We start from the raw sequence: 15643 nt of genomic DNA, 5'->3' as shown, positions 1-15643 counted from the left end.
GGGCTGGCATGGCCGACGGTGATGCTCTAAGACCCAGGCGAGGAGTGGGCCAGAGCGGGGCTTCTAAGGCGTGGGAGGACGCGTGGTAAGGAGAGACCACGGAGACAGTCTGGAGTGCAGAGCAAGTCTAATTTATTACGGAAGTGCAGGGGTTTATATAGAGAATGAGGGGGGCGGGGGTAGAGCAGGAGGAGTGATGGTTACGGGGCGGCTGGGGGTTGGCAGAGACTCGTGGGCGGACTTGTGGTCTTGTGTCGTTAGCTGTTACTAGGGAAGTGGGCAGATTTTAGGTTAGGATACAACACTCTTACGAATTCTTCCCTCTCATTCTAATAGTAAGCAAGATAAGAAAAGTTGAACCGAATTTATTTCCTCCTTCCTCTCTGTTTCTTCAGTTGCTCAAATTTGTGAGAAATGATTGTGTGTCCATGACAACATAAAGACACACTGCCATATTCTGTATCCTTGAAATAATTCAGTTTCTCAGCCTAGGTGCCTGTCTTAGTTTCCCAGCTATGATCATAAATATCAAGAAATGGGTTCGCTTAAACAGCCGGAATGTGTTGACTCGCAATTTTGAGGCTAGGAGAAACCCAAGCTGATGCTCTCTCCTTAAAGACTTTGACATTCTGGGGCCGGCTGCTGGCCAATCTTGGGTCCTTTCTCATCACCTGACAATGCACATACATCTTCTCCTTTCTCTTCAGGTTCCATTGACTTCCATCTTCTTCTCCACCACTTGGCTCTCCCTTCATACAGGCTCCTGTAATAGCCTTAAAACCCAACTACATTCAGTCAGGCCACAACTTAACAAAAATAACATCTTCAAAAGGTCTTATTTGCCATGGGTTCACACTCACATAATTCACCCTACCACAGTACCCAATCTACTACTTCTTCCCTATAGAAGGCATTGAGTAAAGTATCCACATAAAAACAACACACTGGAAATATAAAGATAATGGAAATAAAAAGCTAGACCACAAGAGAAGATCCGAGTTATCACACACCTTAAATAACAAAAGTCTGTGAATTCATGCTAGCAAACTTAAGTAGGTCACCTAATCAGCTGTTTACCATGCTGCTGCATTTGAAGCAGGATAAAGTAAGCAGGGAAGAAACTGCTTGAGCTCAATCACCATAACAACAGAGAAGAGAACAATTACAAGAGACCCTGGCTAACTACCTCCACAAAAGCAGTTTTAACCTCAGGGCATTGAGGAGTGACAGAACAAACTACTGCTGATGTCTGAATACGGCAGGGTGGGCATTGAGCCAGGTAAAAACTTTCCCTTTTCAGAGGACTGAATACTTTGATCCCTGGACAGATTTGCTGAACCAGCTGAAACCTTGAAAGGACTGAGCTAACTAGTGCAAGAATAATGTAAGATGTAGAAGGAGAGTTTTCAAAGTAATTTAATTGCAGCCAATACTACATTAAAAATGGAACAGCAACATATATGAGTAAATATTATTAAGAGATTGGAACATTGTCAAAACTCATCTGTATTATCAAGGATGCATTTTATTGTCTTAGACAAGATACTAGAAATGATAACTTGAATCTAGGGTCTGAATAACATTTTCAAAATCAGTTTCTCTGCCTTTTTTCTTTCTCACTGAAATATAAAAAATTAAACAAAATTAAACCTTTCACTCCTTTGTCAGGACATGATTGGTGATTGGTTTCCTTAAGTATTTTCAAGTGTTCTTTTCAACAAGCTTTTCAAAGAAATCTAGATAATTTTCATATATTTAGTTTTAATAAAATGCACAGGGGAACATCATTGGCGATTTATTTTTTTTACTGAGAATTTTTTGCCAGTGAATTAGGAATTTTATCTTTCATCATGAAATCATCCATTGCATCCAGCTAACAGGCTCTTTAGCAACTATGACCCAGGGAATCTTTGGACTTGATCTTTGATTTTACATTTCTTGGTATTCTCCAAAGGGCTTGGTAATTATGATGTGGGCTATGGGTGGGAGGCTGTTCATCCCTTTGTGTCCTGATTTGTGCCTGTGGAACAGTGAAAGGCTGCAGTCCTGCCCTTGGTGACCATGGCAATGACTCCAGTCCTGGAAGGCAATTTAGCAATGCAAACTCTATATACATACCAGTCAGTCCAGGGAAACTGTGATGGTGGTAATGCTGAAGCATAAGGGAACTCGGACTTGGCTTCAAATGGGAAATATAATATAGCCTGTGCATACATTTAAAATTCTCTAATTCTGTATCCAAGTGTGCCTAGTCTCTAGAAATCCAGTTAAGTGATATGGGCTTTGAATGTTCAGAAAGGATGTAAGACTAAATGTGTATTCAAGGTTGCATCCAGACATAAGCAAGACGCTAATTCAAGCTCACCTGAAGTGTGGGTGATATATTAACTCAAAACCTATCTAGTACTCAGGCAAAGACTTAACTAACAAAGAAAATAGCTTTCTTTGATAAAAGAACCATTTGAATCCCCACCCTGTATAAAAGGAACTTAAAAATCTTGTTCAGAGGCTTAGGTTTGAAACAGAAAGCTCCCGAGTCTGGCCGGCCATCATTAAACCATTTTTCCTCCTCAAAATCATTCCTGAGTCCTGGCCTTTCTATACGCAAATAATTGACCCTCTCTCAACAATTACCCGAGAATTTTTTTAGTGTGGAATTGTCTTGCCAATAAAGAATATACTTAAAAGAATTGCTAATAGTAAATCCAATGTGTGAGTAATTACATTCCCAGCCCCTAATAAGTTCTTTCCAATAGGAAACAACTTCTGAGAGTTCTTTTCTTCCCTTCCCTCCAGCCTCAGTACTTCATTCCTTGAATATGTATAGGTAGAAATGTTCTACTGAGTTGAGCAGCAGGGATTAGATAATCTCCAACTGTAGCCAAATTTAAAGAATATCAATGAAACAGTTTGCAAAGAATGGAAAACTGTCATTCAAAAAAACTAATCTTTATGTACATTCGTTCTAAACACTGAATGAATTCATTCCCAACATCTGGAACATAATTAATTTGCTTTTATTCTTTGAAACCAACATAATTAAATGAAGAAATTAATTTAGGTTACCTATTTTAAAGAGCTTTGGTTTAATGTAATCAAGCCCTAAAGGAGGCCTGTTCTTAGTAAACTTTTTGCCCTTTTCAGAACATCAAAGCAGTATCCCGATGCCTGTAAGACAGGCAGCCTGGGTTGGAAGCCCAGCCCCTCCTATCACTAGCTGTGTGAATTTTAGTAAGTTGATGAATCTCTCTAAGCCTTGGTTTTCCCATTCTAAAAGGGGATCAAAGCAATAGTAATTACCTCACCAGGTATTAGTGAGGATATAAATTAATGCATATAATCCTCCCTGACTAGTGCCTGACACAGGAGGCACTCAATCAACCGTTGCTTATTACCATATTTGAAAAGGAAGTGTTGTAGAATTTGAGAGAGGTTCAATTATTTGCGTATAGAGAGGCCAGGACTCAGGAATGATTTTGAGAAGAAAAAATGGTTTATTGACTGCCCTATGGACTCGGGAGCTTCCTGTTGCAAACCCGAGCCCTGAACAAGACTTTCCAGTTTCTTTTATACAAAGAGTAAAGGTTAAATGGTCCTTTTGTTTCAGTTCTCAATAGGCTTAAATTAGCATATATATCTTCTACATTTTAGGTAAGCTTTTAGCATGGACTTCAGGCATTCTAGATAAGCTTTTAGCATATTTGGTTTGCATTCCCCTGAATACTTAAAGTTTATAGACTTTGCATTGTTAAACTGTTTCCTGGGACTGGAGTCCTTGTCATGGTCACCAAGGGCAGGACTGCGGCCTCTTATCATCCCACACCCACAAGTCACAGATAGTTTAGGTTATCTCTTAAGGGACAAAGAGCCTTCCACCAATGGTTCACATCAGAAGCAGTACAATATTTTACTTATATTGGTTTGTTACCAAAATATAACTGTATAATTAAAGTTTAATGGAAATGCTCCTACAAATGAAGATGATATTTTTAAGATATAATGTTGATTCTACTCCCTGCCTAAAATCCTTTGGTGATTCCCCATAAATTTCTGGACAATGTATAAACTTTTCATGGTACACAAATTCTTTCATCATTTACCCCATCCTGATCCCACAGTTCTCCAGCTACTACTTCTGGCTTGAACTAGATGCTACTCCCTGTTCCCTGAATATGTAATGCTCTTGGCTCTATCTGGAAGGCCTTTCTTTAATTCCTGCCAAACTTGTGCTCCTCCTTCATGACCCAGCTCAAGATTCTTTTCTTTCAGGTAGTCTTTGCTGACTCTTCCCATGCACAAAGCAAAAGTAATTACTCTTTCCCTTGAACTCAACACAGTTATCATGCAAGATATTGAAAGCACCTATTTACTTCTGCCTCCATTATGCTATGTGCTTACTGATAGCAGGCCCAGGGTTTGTCTTATTTCTCCAGTGTAGAACATGTTGTTTGGTTCACATTTCTGCTCATTAATGTTGGTTTTAATGAATGACTTAATCACCAAATGTATCCATAGACATTTTTTAACAGTTCTTACCACCTCTTCACTTCCTCCCCTGCTTCGCACTTATCCAAACCTGACCACTGCCTCCTCGCTGGTCTGCCTGCATCCATTTGCCTTTCCAAAGTCAGTACCTTGCAGAGTAGCAGTCAGGCTGATACTCCATTCCCTCCAGTGGATTCTCATCACTTTCAAAGTAAAGCCCAAAATCCTAACAGTCATCTCTCTTTTTTTTTTTTTAGATTTATTTATTTATTTAATTCTGCCCCCTCCCCGGTTGTCTGTTCTCTGTGTCTATTTTGCTGAATCTTGTTTCTTTGTCTGCTCCTGTTGTCAGCGGCATGGGAAGTGTGGGCGGCGCCATTCCTGGGCAGGCTGCACTCTCTTTCGCGCTGGGCAGCTCTCCTCATGGGGGCACACTCCTTGCGCGTGGGGCTCCCCTTCACGGGGGACACCCCTGGGTGGCAGGGCACTCCTTGTGCGCATCAGCACTGCGCATGGGCCAGCTCCACACGGGTCGAAGACGTCTGGGGTTTGAACCACGGGTGGTAGACGGACACCCTAACCACTGGGCCAAGTCCGCCGCCCCTAACAGTCAACTCAAGGCATAAGTGATCAGGACCCCAGTTTCTCATGAACCGCATTTTCTCCTTTTTCATTCTCCACATACTTCACCCACACTGGCCTCTTTTTTGTTCCTTCAACAGACCAAGCATGTGCTTGCCTCAGGGACTTTGCATTTACAGTTCTTTCCAACTGGCAAGCTCGTCACTCGCACATCTCCATGGCTCTCTCCTTCACTTCATTCAAGTCTCTACTACAATATCAATTTATTATACAACCCTCTGTGATCACTACAAATAAAATAACCCAACCAACACCAACCATGCTCCAACTCCCCTTTGTTCTTTCTTTTTCTCCCTAGCACTCATTTTCATCTTGTTTATATGCTATGTACTTACTTTTTCATTTGATTATTGCTCATATTCCCCTATTTATACCTATAAATATAAGTACTGGTAAGTATGTGGTTAATAAATCAATATCAGGTTCAACATTATGGCCATAATAGAGTAATATCCTCTTTCTTCCTGATTAATAATTTTGGTTTACCTTCTGCAACGACCATTGTTTTTTTCCTTCTTTCTTTAGTGGGGAAATTTGGGATAGGTGAAAACTGAGAACTCTTTGAAGATCCATACTTAGGAGGTTGTTCTGTTTATAGCAGGAAGGCAGAGAGCATAGGAAACTTTATAAAGGCAATTGGTCTTTGAGCCTCAGTTCTTCATTCCTACTTACATCATCTACCCCACACTTTTCATCTGCCTTTCCAATTTCCAGTAGTCAGTGTTTTGTGTTCTTACTCCCCAAATTGGTATTCTTAATGACCCTCATTCTGATCACTGGCTCCCCTTTTATCTGTTTTAGACACTCAAGAAAATACATTCTTCCTACTGTAAAGACCTCTCTCTGGATGCACCAGGAAGTCATGCACACTAAATCCTGAGAGGATTTTCATTTTGCCAGAAACTACAAGTCTTAAAATAGAAAACTGAATTTTACCATGGAGTTGAAACACCAGCAGGAATAAGCAGGTGCTAATATTCTTTTATGTCAGTCTTGTTAACCCTGAAATCACACCTCAAGAAGTTCATCTCCCCACTGCTAGGTACTAGGCAAAACAGAAAACTATTAACTTTCTCAAGACTTGAGACCTAGCTTTCAAGTACCTAGAAGAATGTCAAACACACAGCGGGCCCTATTTAGACGTGTATTCTTTCTTTAGAGTAGAATTCAAATAAACTTCAAAGGAAAAATTTGAGGTTTCTACAATTAAGATTTTACTGAGGTAAACAACTTCCTTGATGATATTTTCCCCATACTTTTCACATCTTTTCCTGGTCTATATTCCTAACAATTTCCTGTGTTTGTAGATCATTATAAAATAGCACCTCTTCTGTAAGGAAATGGAGGCATTTTTATAGAACTTTTGAAAGTACTTTTGCATGATTTGCCTCAAGTTTCCCTTGGCCCTCATATAGGGGAGTTGAGTGATTCATACAAGGTCACAGAGCTGGGTGTTGACAAAAGATGTATGACTCACACTCTAAGACTGTGAAGGAGGGCTCTTGGTGCTGTATCATCCTCATATGCAAGGATAATGTTACTGACCAACCGTCAACAGGACTTAAGCTTTGAGTTAACAATAATGGATTTGCTTTGACCCACCCACAAATTCAAGCTTTATTCATAACCTACAGAATGCATTTTTTATATTCAGTTATTTATGTAAGATCCATGGCCTGTAGCCACAGAAGTGGCCAAGTGCTCTTACCCTCTGCAATAAGATTCTGTGACCAGCTGATTTAAAAAGAGACCGGGAAGCTGTGCTGTGGTCAACAGAGCACCTAGTAATTCATTCCAGAAATATCCATCTAATTAGACATGCCTGGGTCTATAGCCTTAACAGGTGTTTGGGTTTTTGCTTTTTTAGGGAGTGAATGGTTAAGTAATTGCTGTTTAATGTTCCTAAAGCTTTTTAATGTATTTTTATTACATAAAGATTTCTAGATGAAGAAACATGGATCATTTTAAAGCACTTAATATAATTTTCTTATAAATATTTTATAATGGCATCTGACCAAGTCAAAATTGCATTTTTGCACTATATTTTTAAAATATTTATTTCATTATTTTCAACTCCTAATCTATTTAAGATTGTAAGAAAAACAGTTAAATGCTAAGGAAAATAGGATAACTGAGGTGGAAAAGATAAATTAGTGCTAAAAGATTCCCAATCCAATCACAGAACAAGCTGGAGATAAAGTATCTTTTTCCTTCTTTAATCCTTCCTTTGCATTTACCATTTATTAACTCACAGCACTGCTGTCATGTTAACCACTGTGGATTATGAGTGTTATCAGCAAGTTGAATTAAATTCCTATTAAAGCTTTCATTTAGAGATTTGTGTCATCTGTCTTCAGTTCTCTGAAATTAGATGTGCTTTTGTGTAGTGTGGGAAGATAGAGTTCAAAATGATCCCTAACATGTCTTTACCGTAATCAATGAACTATAGGCAAGATATGTTGTGTTTCTAAGAAATGCTTTAAAACCACAACATAATTTTCATATTTTTAACAAGATCCTAATGAAGTCTATAAATGTAAGAATCACATTTGGAGGGGAGAATATTAGCACCAATGCTCAAATAAATTCTGTATGTTTTTCACTATCTACTCAACCCAATTTCCCTTTACATTCAAAAATCTGGAGGAGGTAAGCACTTGATGGATGAACTGAGCATTGACAAATGATATTTTCAAATTAAGCCAATCTGTTCTTTCCTCACTCCTATGGCACTTAGCTTATATGTCAAATAACATATCCTGCCTATGAATATTTTTAAGAGATGATAGCGCAGAGGAAACTCCCAGTGAACACTATGAAACAGCGCTTTGCAAAGTGTGTTCCATGGAACAACAGCATCTGAATCACCTGGGGAGGTTATTAAGGTGCAGATTTCTGGGTCCCAGTCTAAAGCAGCTTGAATCAGATGTCTAGACTGGAACCCTGAAATGTTCATTTTTAATAAACTTTTAAGTAATTCACATGCTAGGAAATTACTGAACTACTGGAGGCTAATTTATAACTCTCATTCAGCTCACTGCCCTAAAAAGAGTAAAAAAGGAAGAGATTAGAGTAAAATAAACCACTCAACCTATCTGCAAAAGCATTAGGTGTTACAAGGGCCTAAACAATCTAATTATACTATAAATAAAAAGGAAAGTGACCTATTCTATAAAATATTGTTAAAAACATATGCCTCCTGGTGTGAAATATCTTGGTAAGAAGGAAAAATTTTAAGAATGGAAATGTTAGTATGGAAAAAAATAGGATTGATCCTTGATCACGCATATCAGAGCTTACCACCCCTGCACAGTTTTGCCTCCAGTAGGTCAAGATTCCATGCGTTTTTTACGTTGTATATTTCTAAAGTTTACTTCCTGAAATTTTAATTTAAAATCTTCACTATGGAAATAATTTTTTTAAAGATTTATTTTATTTATTTATCTCTCCCCACCCCCTCATTATTTGCACTTGCTGTGTCTGTTAATCTTCCTTGTTTCTTCAGGAGGCACTGGGAACCCAATCTGGGACCTCTGATGTGGGAGGGAGGCAACTAAATGCTTGAGCCACCTCCGTTCCCTGCTTTTTATTGAGTCTTTTGTTCTGCTTTCCTTCTTGTGTCTCTTGTTGCATCATCTTGTTGCATCAACTCGCCTCACCTGTCTGTCACGCCAGCATGCTGTCCTGCTCATCCGCTTTAGGAGTCACTGGGAACCTCTGCTCTCTGCTTTGTTTGTCTCTCATTATGTTTTTCTTCTTGGGTCATCTTGCCATGCTTGCCCATCTCACCAGCTCGCTCTCCTCTTTAGGAAGCACCAGGAAGTGAGCCACAGATCTCTTATGTGGTAGATAGGCGCCTATTCGAACCACATCTGCTTCCCAGAAATAATTTTTAATTGAAAAAATTTAGAGGAAATGCTTTATTATATAATGTAAAAGCAAAAAACAAACAAAAGTGTGAGGGGAAGAGAGGAATAGAAAGAGGTATAAAAAGAGAGATCAAAGTAGATGTGTATATTTTCTTGGAAACATGGACCTCATACTATCTGGCAAAGGTTTTCAGAGGAGTGTTTTATAGGGTTAAAACAGTCCTCTTGAAATATTTTTCACAAGGAAATTACACAAACGAAAACTCGTATATGTGGGGATGGGGGTGGCCAGAAAATATCTAAAAAAATGGGACACTTTGCTAGCACAAAACACTGACTGTAATAAAATCTTGGTTCTTGTGCATTTTGCATTTATTGCTTTGTGTTGTAGGGTGACCTGGGCCCCAGCATGCCATAATCTGTAATTTTGATGAGGCACAATTTGAATTGCATGTGCTGAAAGGCTGGGACGAAGGAGGGAGTTGTGCTGTAAGTCAGCATGCCTGGGAAGCAGCCTGGAACAGCCACTTGTGCCTTGAGGCTTGTTCAGTAGTATGAACTATACTACTTTCCCCAACCCCCAAAAGGTAGCTCTCAGAGCTAGCAAATGAAGTCAGGTGAAAATCAAACAGTCAAAGAAATAGATGACTCTTTACCAGAAAGAAGACTTTTAAAATTAAAGCATGGCATATATTTTTTTTCAATTAATTTATTGAAGTATATCACTCATACATAACCATATGTAAACAATAAGTATATAATAATAGTTGTGAACTTTCAAAACAAACATATAAAACATCATACAGGACTCTTACAACTCACTCTACCACCAATAACTTACATTGTTGTTAAACCTTTTTAACTAATGATTAAAAAACATTGTCAAATATTACTACTAGTGATATATAGCAATAAAATATTGTTTACTTCCCCCAAACATTCCTATTATTATTATCTTTATATCATTTATATATGGACATACATAAACGATTAAATGTGTAGTAAAAGTTGTGAACTTACAAAGCAAACATGCATGACATCATATAGGGTTCCCATACATCAACCCTCCACCAACACCTTGCAGTCATGAGACATTTGTTACAAATTATGAAAGAATATTGTCAAAATCTTATTACCAATCTTAGTACTTATCTTATATTTGGTGTGTTTTTCCCCCAACCCACCCTATTACTACTTTTTAAATATATTTTTTTATGACAGAACTTGTAAACTTATAAAACAATCATGCACATGCGCAGAATTCCCAAACAATACCTCTCCATCAACACACCACACTGTGGTGGAACATTTGCTACAAATAAGATAATATAATCTGATTGTTACCATGTCCATATTGTACTTTTGGCTCACATTTTCCATACTGCCTCATTATCAACACAGTACATCTTTCACACAGATGCAAGAATATTATATTATTACTACTAACCACAGTCCATAGGTCACTCCAGCTGTATTTTTCCCATGTTTCTCCACATTCCCAACACCTGCAGTACTGATGGACATTTGCTCTGGCTCACAAAAGATACTCTTGCATCTGTACCATCAACCAAAATTCTCATCCACCTCTTGGTTTACTGTGCTATTCATTTCCTAGATTATTCTCTAGCATTCTTTCAAATGGCATTTACATACCTAGACTATCATTTTCAGTCACATCCCATTTATAAACTAGCTGCTTCTATTTGTTACCATCCACTCTATACATTTCCACACTTTTACAATAAAGCTAATTAAAACTTCTACATACATTATACATCATTTGTCCGTCTCAGTCCTTCTCTTATCTCCATTAAGAATCCTCCACCTACCACCAGGTCTTGAAGACATTTTCCTGCAATTTTTTCTGTAAGTTTTATAGTTCTTGCTTTTATTTTAGGTTTTTGATCCATTTTGAGTTAATTTTTGGATAAGGTGTAGATAGGGGTCCTCGTTCCTTCTTTTGGCTATGGATATCCAATCCTTTAAGCACCATGTATTGAATGGGCTATTCTGGCCAAGCTGTGTGGATTTGACAGGTTAGTGAAAAACCACGTGACCATTCCTGTGAGGGTCTGTTTCTGAATCATCAGTTTGGTTCCATTGGTCTATGTGTTGGTCTTTACGCTAGTATCATGCTGTTTTTACCACTATAGCTAGGTAATATGATTTAAAGTCTGGAGATGAGGGTTCACTTTTCCTTTTTATGATGTTTCTGGCTATTTAGGACCACTTACCCTTCCAAATAAATTTGATAATCATGTTTTCAATTTTTTTTTAATGCTGGTGGAATTTTTATCAGGATTGCATTGAACCTGTATATCAGTGTGAGTACAGCTGACATCTTAATGATAGTTAGTCTTCCAATCCATGAGCACTGAATGTTCTTCCAGTTATTTAGTTCTTTTTTGATTTATTTTAAAATTGTGTTGCAGTTTTCTGAATACAAGTGATTTACATCATTGATTAAGTTTATTCCTATTTGAGTTTTATCTGTCATATTTTCTTTTCACTACTCTTTTGACACTTTAAGTTACTTTTGTTGATTTAATCTTCATTTCTAGACTGTCCTCCAGGCCTTTCTCTCCTGTCTTTTCTTTTCAGGCTCAAGCATACCCTTTAGTATTTCCTGAAGATCTGGCCTTTTGCTTAGAAATTCTCTCAGTTTCTGTTTATCTTTGAATATTCTCATCTTGCCCTCATTTTTGAAAGACAGCCTTGCTGGATATAAGATTCTTGGCTGGAAGTTTTTCTCTTGTAGTATCTTAAATATATCATACTACTGTCTTCTTGCCTCCATGGTTTCCAGGGAGAAATCAGCATTTAATCTTATTGGGTATCCCTTATATGTTATGCATTGCTTTTCTCTTGCTGTTCTCAGAATTCTTTCTTTGTTTTTGGCGTTTGACATTCTGATTAGTATGTCTCAGAGTTGGCCTGTTCGGATTTTTTTTCAGATGGGAGTACATTGTGCTTCTTGGGTATCTATGTCCTTCAATAGGGTTGGGAAATTTTCTACCATTATTTCCTCAAATATTCCTTCTGCCCCTTTTCCCTTCTCTTTTCCTTCTGGGACACCCATGACATGTGGGTTTGCATGTCTTTTGCTGTCATTTAGTTCCCTGAGACCTTGTTCAATTTTTTCCATTCTTTTCTTCATCTGTTCCTTTGTATGTTCACTTTCGGAGGCCATTTCTTCAAGCTTACCAATCCTTTCTTCTGCCTCCTCAAATCTGCTATTATATAATTCCAATGTTTTTTAAATTTCATTTATTGTGCCTTTTATTCCCATAAGATCTGCTATTTTTCTATGTATGCTTTCAAATTCTTCTTTGTGCTCATCCAGTGTCTTCTTAATATCCTTAATCTCTTTAGTCATCTCACTGAATTTATTAAGGAGATTTGTTTAAACATCTATCATTAGTTGTCTCAACTCCTTTATGTCATCTGGAGGCTTACTTTGTTCCTTTAACTGGGCCATATCTTCCTTTTTCTTGGTGTGGGTTGTAATTTTTTGTTGGAGTCTTGGCACCTGGCTTACTAGAGTATTTAATTTGGGTTCAGTTTTTCTCTTTAGTTTAGGACTTTTTCCCTATTCTCCCTTGCTGGTTGTACAGTCGGAACCAAGGATGTAGTTGATGCTATAAACTGTGGAGGCTCAAGCCACCCTCATTACCCCAGGAGCCAATGAAGCTTTTCCCAACTTTCTCTTTTGCCAGGGGTAGGGACAGAGACACAGCTGTGTGGAATAATCCAAATTGCACAGGCCTAGACTCTAGTTGCCCAGAGAGTCTGATGAATCTTCAGGCCCCTTTCTCCCCTGCCTGGGGCAGGGGTGGAGCTGCAGGTGTGGGCAGCAATCTATGCAATGCAGATCCAAGATGACCACAGTTACCCTGGTAGACTTCCGACTATACAGTCAGTGCCAACCAAATGTACCTGCAGTTACCTGGATAGGCTAGTGCAGGGCCCAGCAGCCTCCTCCCTGACAGAGGTGGGTCTGAAGCCTAGGCTAGGGCTGCAGGCTGATCTAGGTAAAAGAAACCAGTTCCTACCCTTACTGTGATTTTCAGTCTGCCCCACTTCCCTTCAGGCTGGGGGCAGAGTCAAAAAGCATGCCACCGATACCTTTCCCTTGGACAGATTCATACCCCAGCTGTTCCCAGAGTTGTATCTTAGTCAGCCATGTCTACCAATCAGTAGCCAAAATCAGCAGCCAACTGTCTTGTCCTCCACTGTTTTTGGGAAATGGAGCTTCTTATTCCAGTCACAGAATAGTTCCTGGGGCAGCTCATGCTGCAAGAGTAGGATAATCACTGGCTTCTGTGACTTGGCCAGTAATTTCCCAGAGAGCCTGGTGCAGGTTCTCACAGCCTCCTCCCTGCTGGAAGTGGTGCTGGGGCCTAGACTAGAGCTGCAATCTGACCTGAATGGAAAAAAGCTGGTCCCCACCAGGACTATGATTTTCAGTCAGCCTTGCTTCTACTCCTCCCAGGTGCAGAGTTAAGATGGTGGCCACCAGCCTCTTTCTGACTGTGAAAGGCTCAAACTTTAGTTGTTCTCAAGATTATACTTTAGCCCACTGAATTTACTCATCAGTAGCTGAAATTGGTACCCAACCATCTCTTCCTCACGCAGTTTTGGGAAGTGGAGCTTTCAGTTCTAGCCACAGAACAGCTCCAAGTCATCTGTGCCTCCAGTGAAGGATGGGTACTGACCTTCATGGCATGGAGCTCTCTACTTATGAGTATTCTCTGCAGATGGGCAATCTCCTCCTTCCTTTCTTTCAAGGATGTTGCAGGATGCTCTTCTCACTTCCTGGAGCCCCCAAACAGTGCTTCAGCTAACTCCACAGAGCTCTGGGTGTTTACTCACTGCCTTGTAGCAGGACCTGACTCCTTACTCCACCACCATCTTGCTGGTTCTCCTGTATGGGATATTTTTGACAAGAAGAAACTCACTTTATGCTCCATACAGGATGGCAGAGCATAATGGTTAAGCATTTGGACTTTAGAACCAGACTCCTTGGGTTTTAATCAAACTGATTTCTGGTAAATTCCCAGTAGTGTGTGCCTCAGTTTCCTCATCTGTAAAATGAGGGCTTTGATAGTACATCTCTTCTGGGGTTAGGATAAGGATTGAAATGAGTTAATATTTATAAAGGACTTACAGCAGCACCAGGCACATAGGGCTAGATCAATGTTTGCATTTAAAAAATCAGTTATAATAAGAATGTCTCTTTCAGAGCATGTTTCAGCTAGGGCAAAGATTGCTTGCCAAATGAGAGAGAAGTTTTAGCAAAAGTTGGAAAGATAAAATTTGCATAGGAGTTACGTGTATCTTGATGGAAATATGTCTTTGAAGAAAGCCAAGAGTGGATAAGCAATACTGTTTCTGTGGTTCTGGGAGATTTTACAGGAAGCATCCTTTCTGAAGATCAAACATCCACTATATTTTATATTGAATTGGTAAAGGCCATCAATGATTTCAAAGGGGAAAAACTTTATGATACCAAAATCATGAAAGCAACTGCATATAATACTCAACTGATAAAAAAAATAAAAGTCTATATATCTGCCTTGAGAATGCACTGGAGCTTTATTTTCCTACAGCAACATTATCTGTGAGGCAGGCATATTGTCTTGATTTTCCTCTTTTCATTTTGTCAAGTGTAGGCCTTAGCCCTTGACAAATGAATAAGCATAATCATAACCATAACTTGACCAATTGAGTTCATTTCTTCAAGAAGCTGTTTGAACATAAACCATTCACCTCCTCTATCCTGGCAGTGTGTCAGGAAAGCTAGCCTTCAAATAGGATTCTGGTGTGTTCCAACTTATAGACAAGCATTACTTATAGTTGGGAATGTTCTCTAAAGATGAAGAATGCAGTTCTGTGGTATCCATAAGAATGAAGCAGCTTCCAAAGAATAGTGACATCACCAGAGAACCTGCTGTCATTAGAATGAAATAAATAAAAATGGTTGAATTAAACTCACAGTCTGAAAGGTAATTTAAAGGATGCTTTTTCCAGATTGGTGTACTTAATTTTTATTCTTAACTTTGCTAAGATTAGTAACAACAATGCATAATAGAGTTGGCAGAAAATGTGTCATTTTTCAGGGACAAAATCTTTCTGTGTCTCTACTCTTTACAAACACCAACTCCCCCCAGGACCAACTCAATTTCCCTCTTAAGCAATCCACCTTAAGATAATTATTTCCCTGAAGTTCTGTTTAAATTCCAGTTTTAGCAGGTTTATGTGGCTTGCTCTAAAAAAAAAAAAAAATGTAACGAGATATGCTACATGGTGGCTGGTCTCATTTATCTTCATAACCAAGGTATCTCATTGCTCCATGCAAGGAAAAATTAAATGCCATGTGACACCATTCACCCCAGCTTTCCCTCAGTAGTCAGAGATTGCATGCTGTTACTGCTCCTTCTCTTTTCTGGAACTGAACTACTTTTAGATGACTATTTTGAGTGACATACCATCAGGAAATGATTGATGCTATGATTCCCAGCAAAATTCCTATTATCATCTTTATGCAATTAAATGATTAGCAGCTGGGCAGAATGGTGACCTTCTCACTGGGGTGTCAGGAGCCTATCTGTTTCAACTACTGTGAGATGTACGCTTTTTCAAAGACC

This window comes from Dasypus novemcinctus, chromosome 5, assembly GCF_030445035.2.
Source record: "Dasypus novemcinctus isolate mDasNov1 chromosome 5, mDasNov1.1.hap2, whole genome shotgun sequence".
Classification (NCBI taxonomy): Eukaryota; Metazoa; Chordata; class Mammalia; order Cingulata; family Dasypodidae; genus Dasypus; species Dasypus novemcinctus.
The sequence above is the reverse complement of the archived record's forward strand: the minus strand, read 5'-3'. Positions refer to the sequence as shown.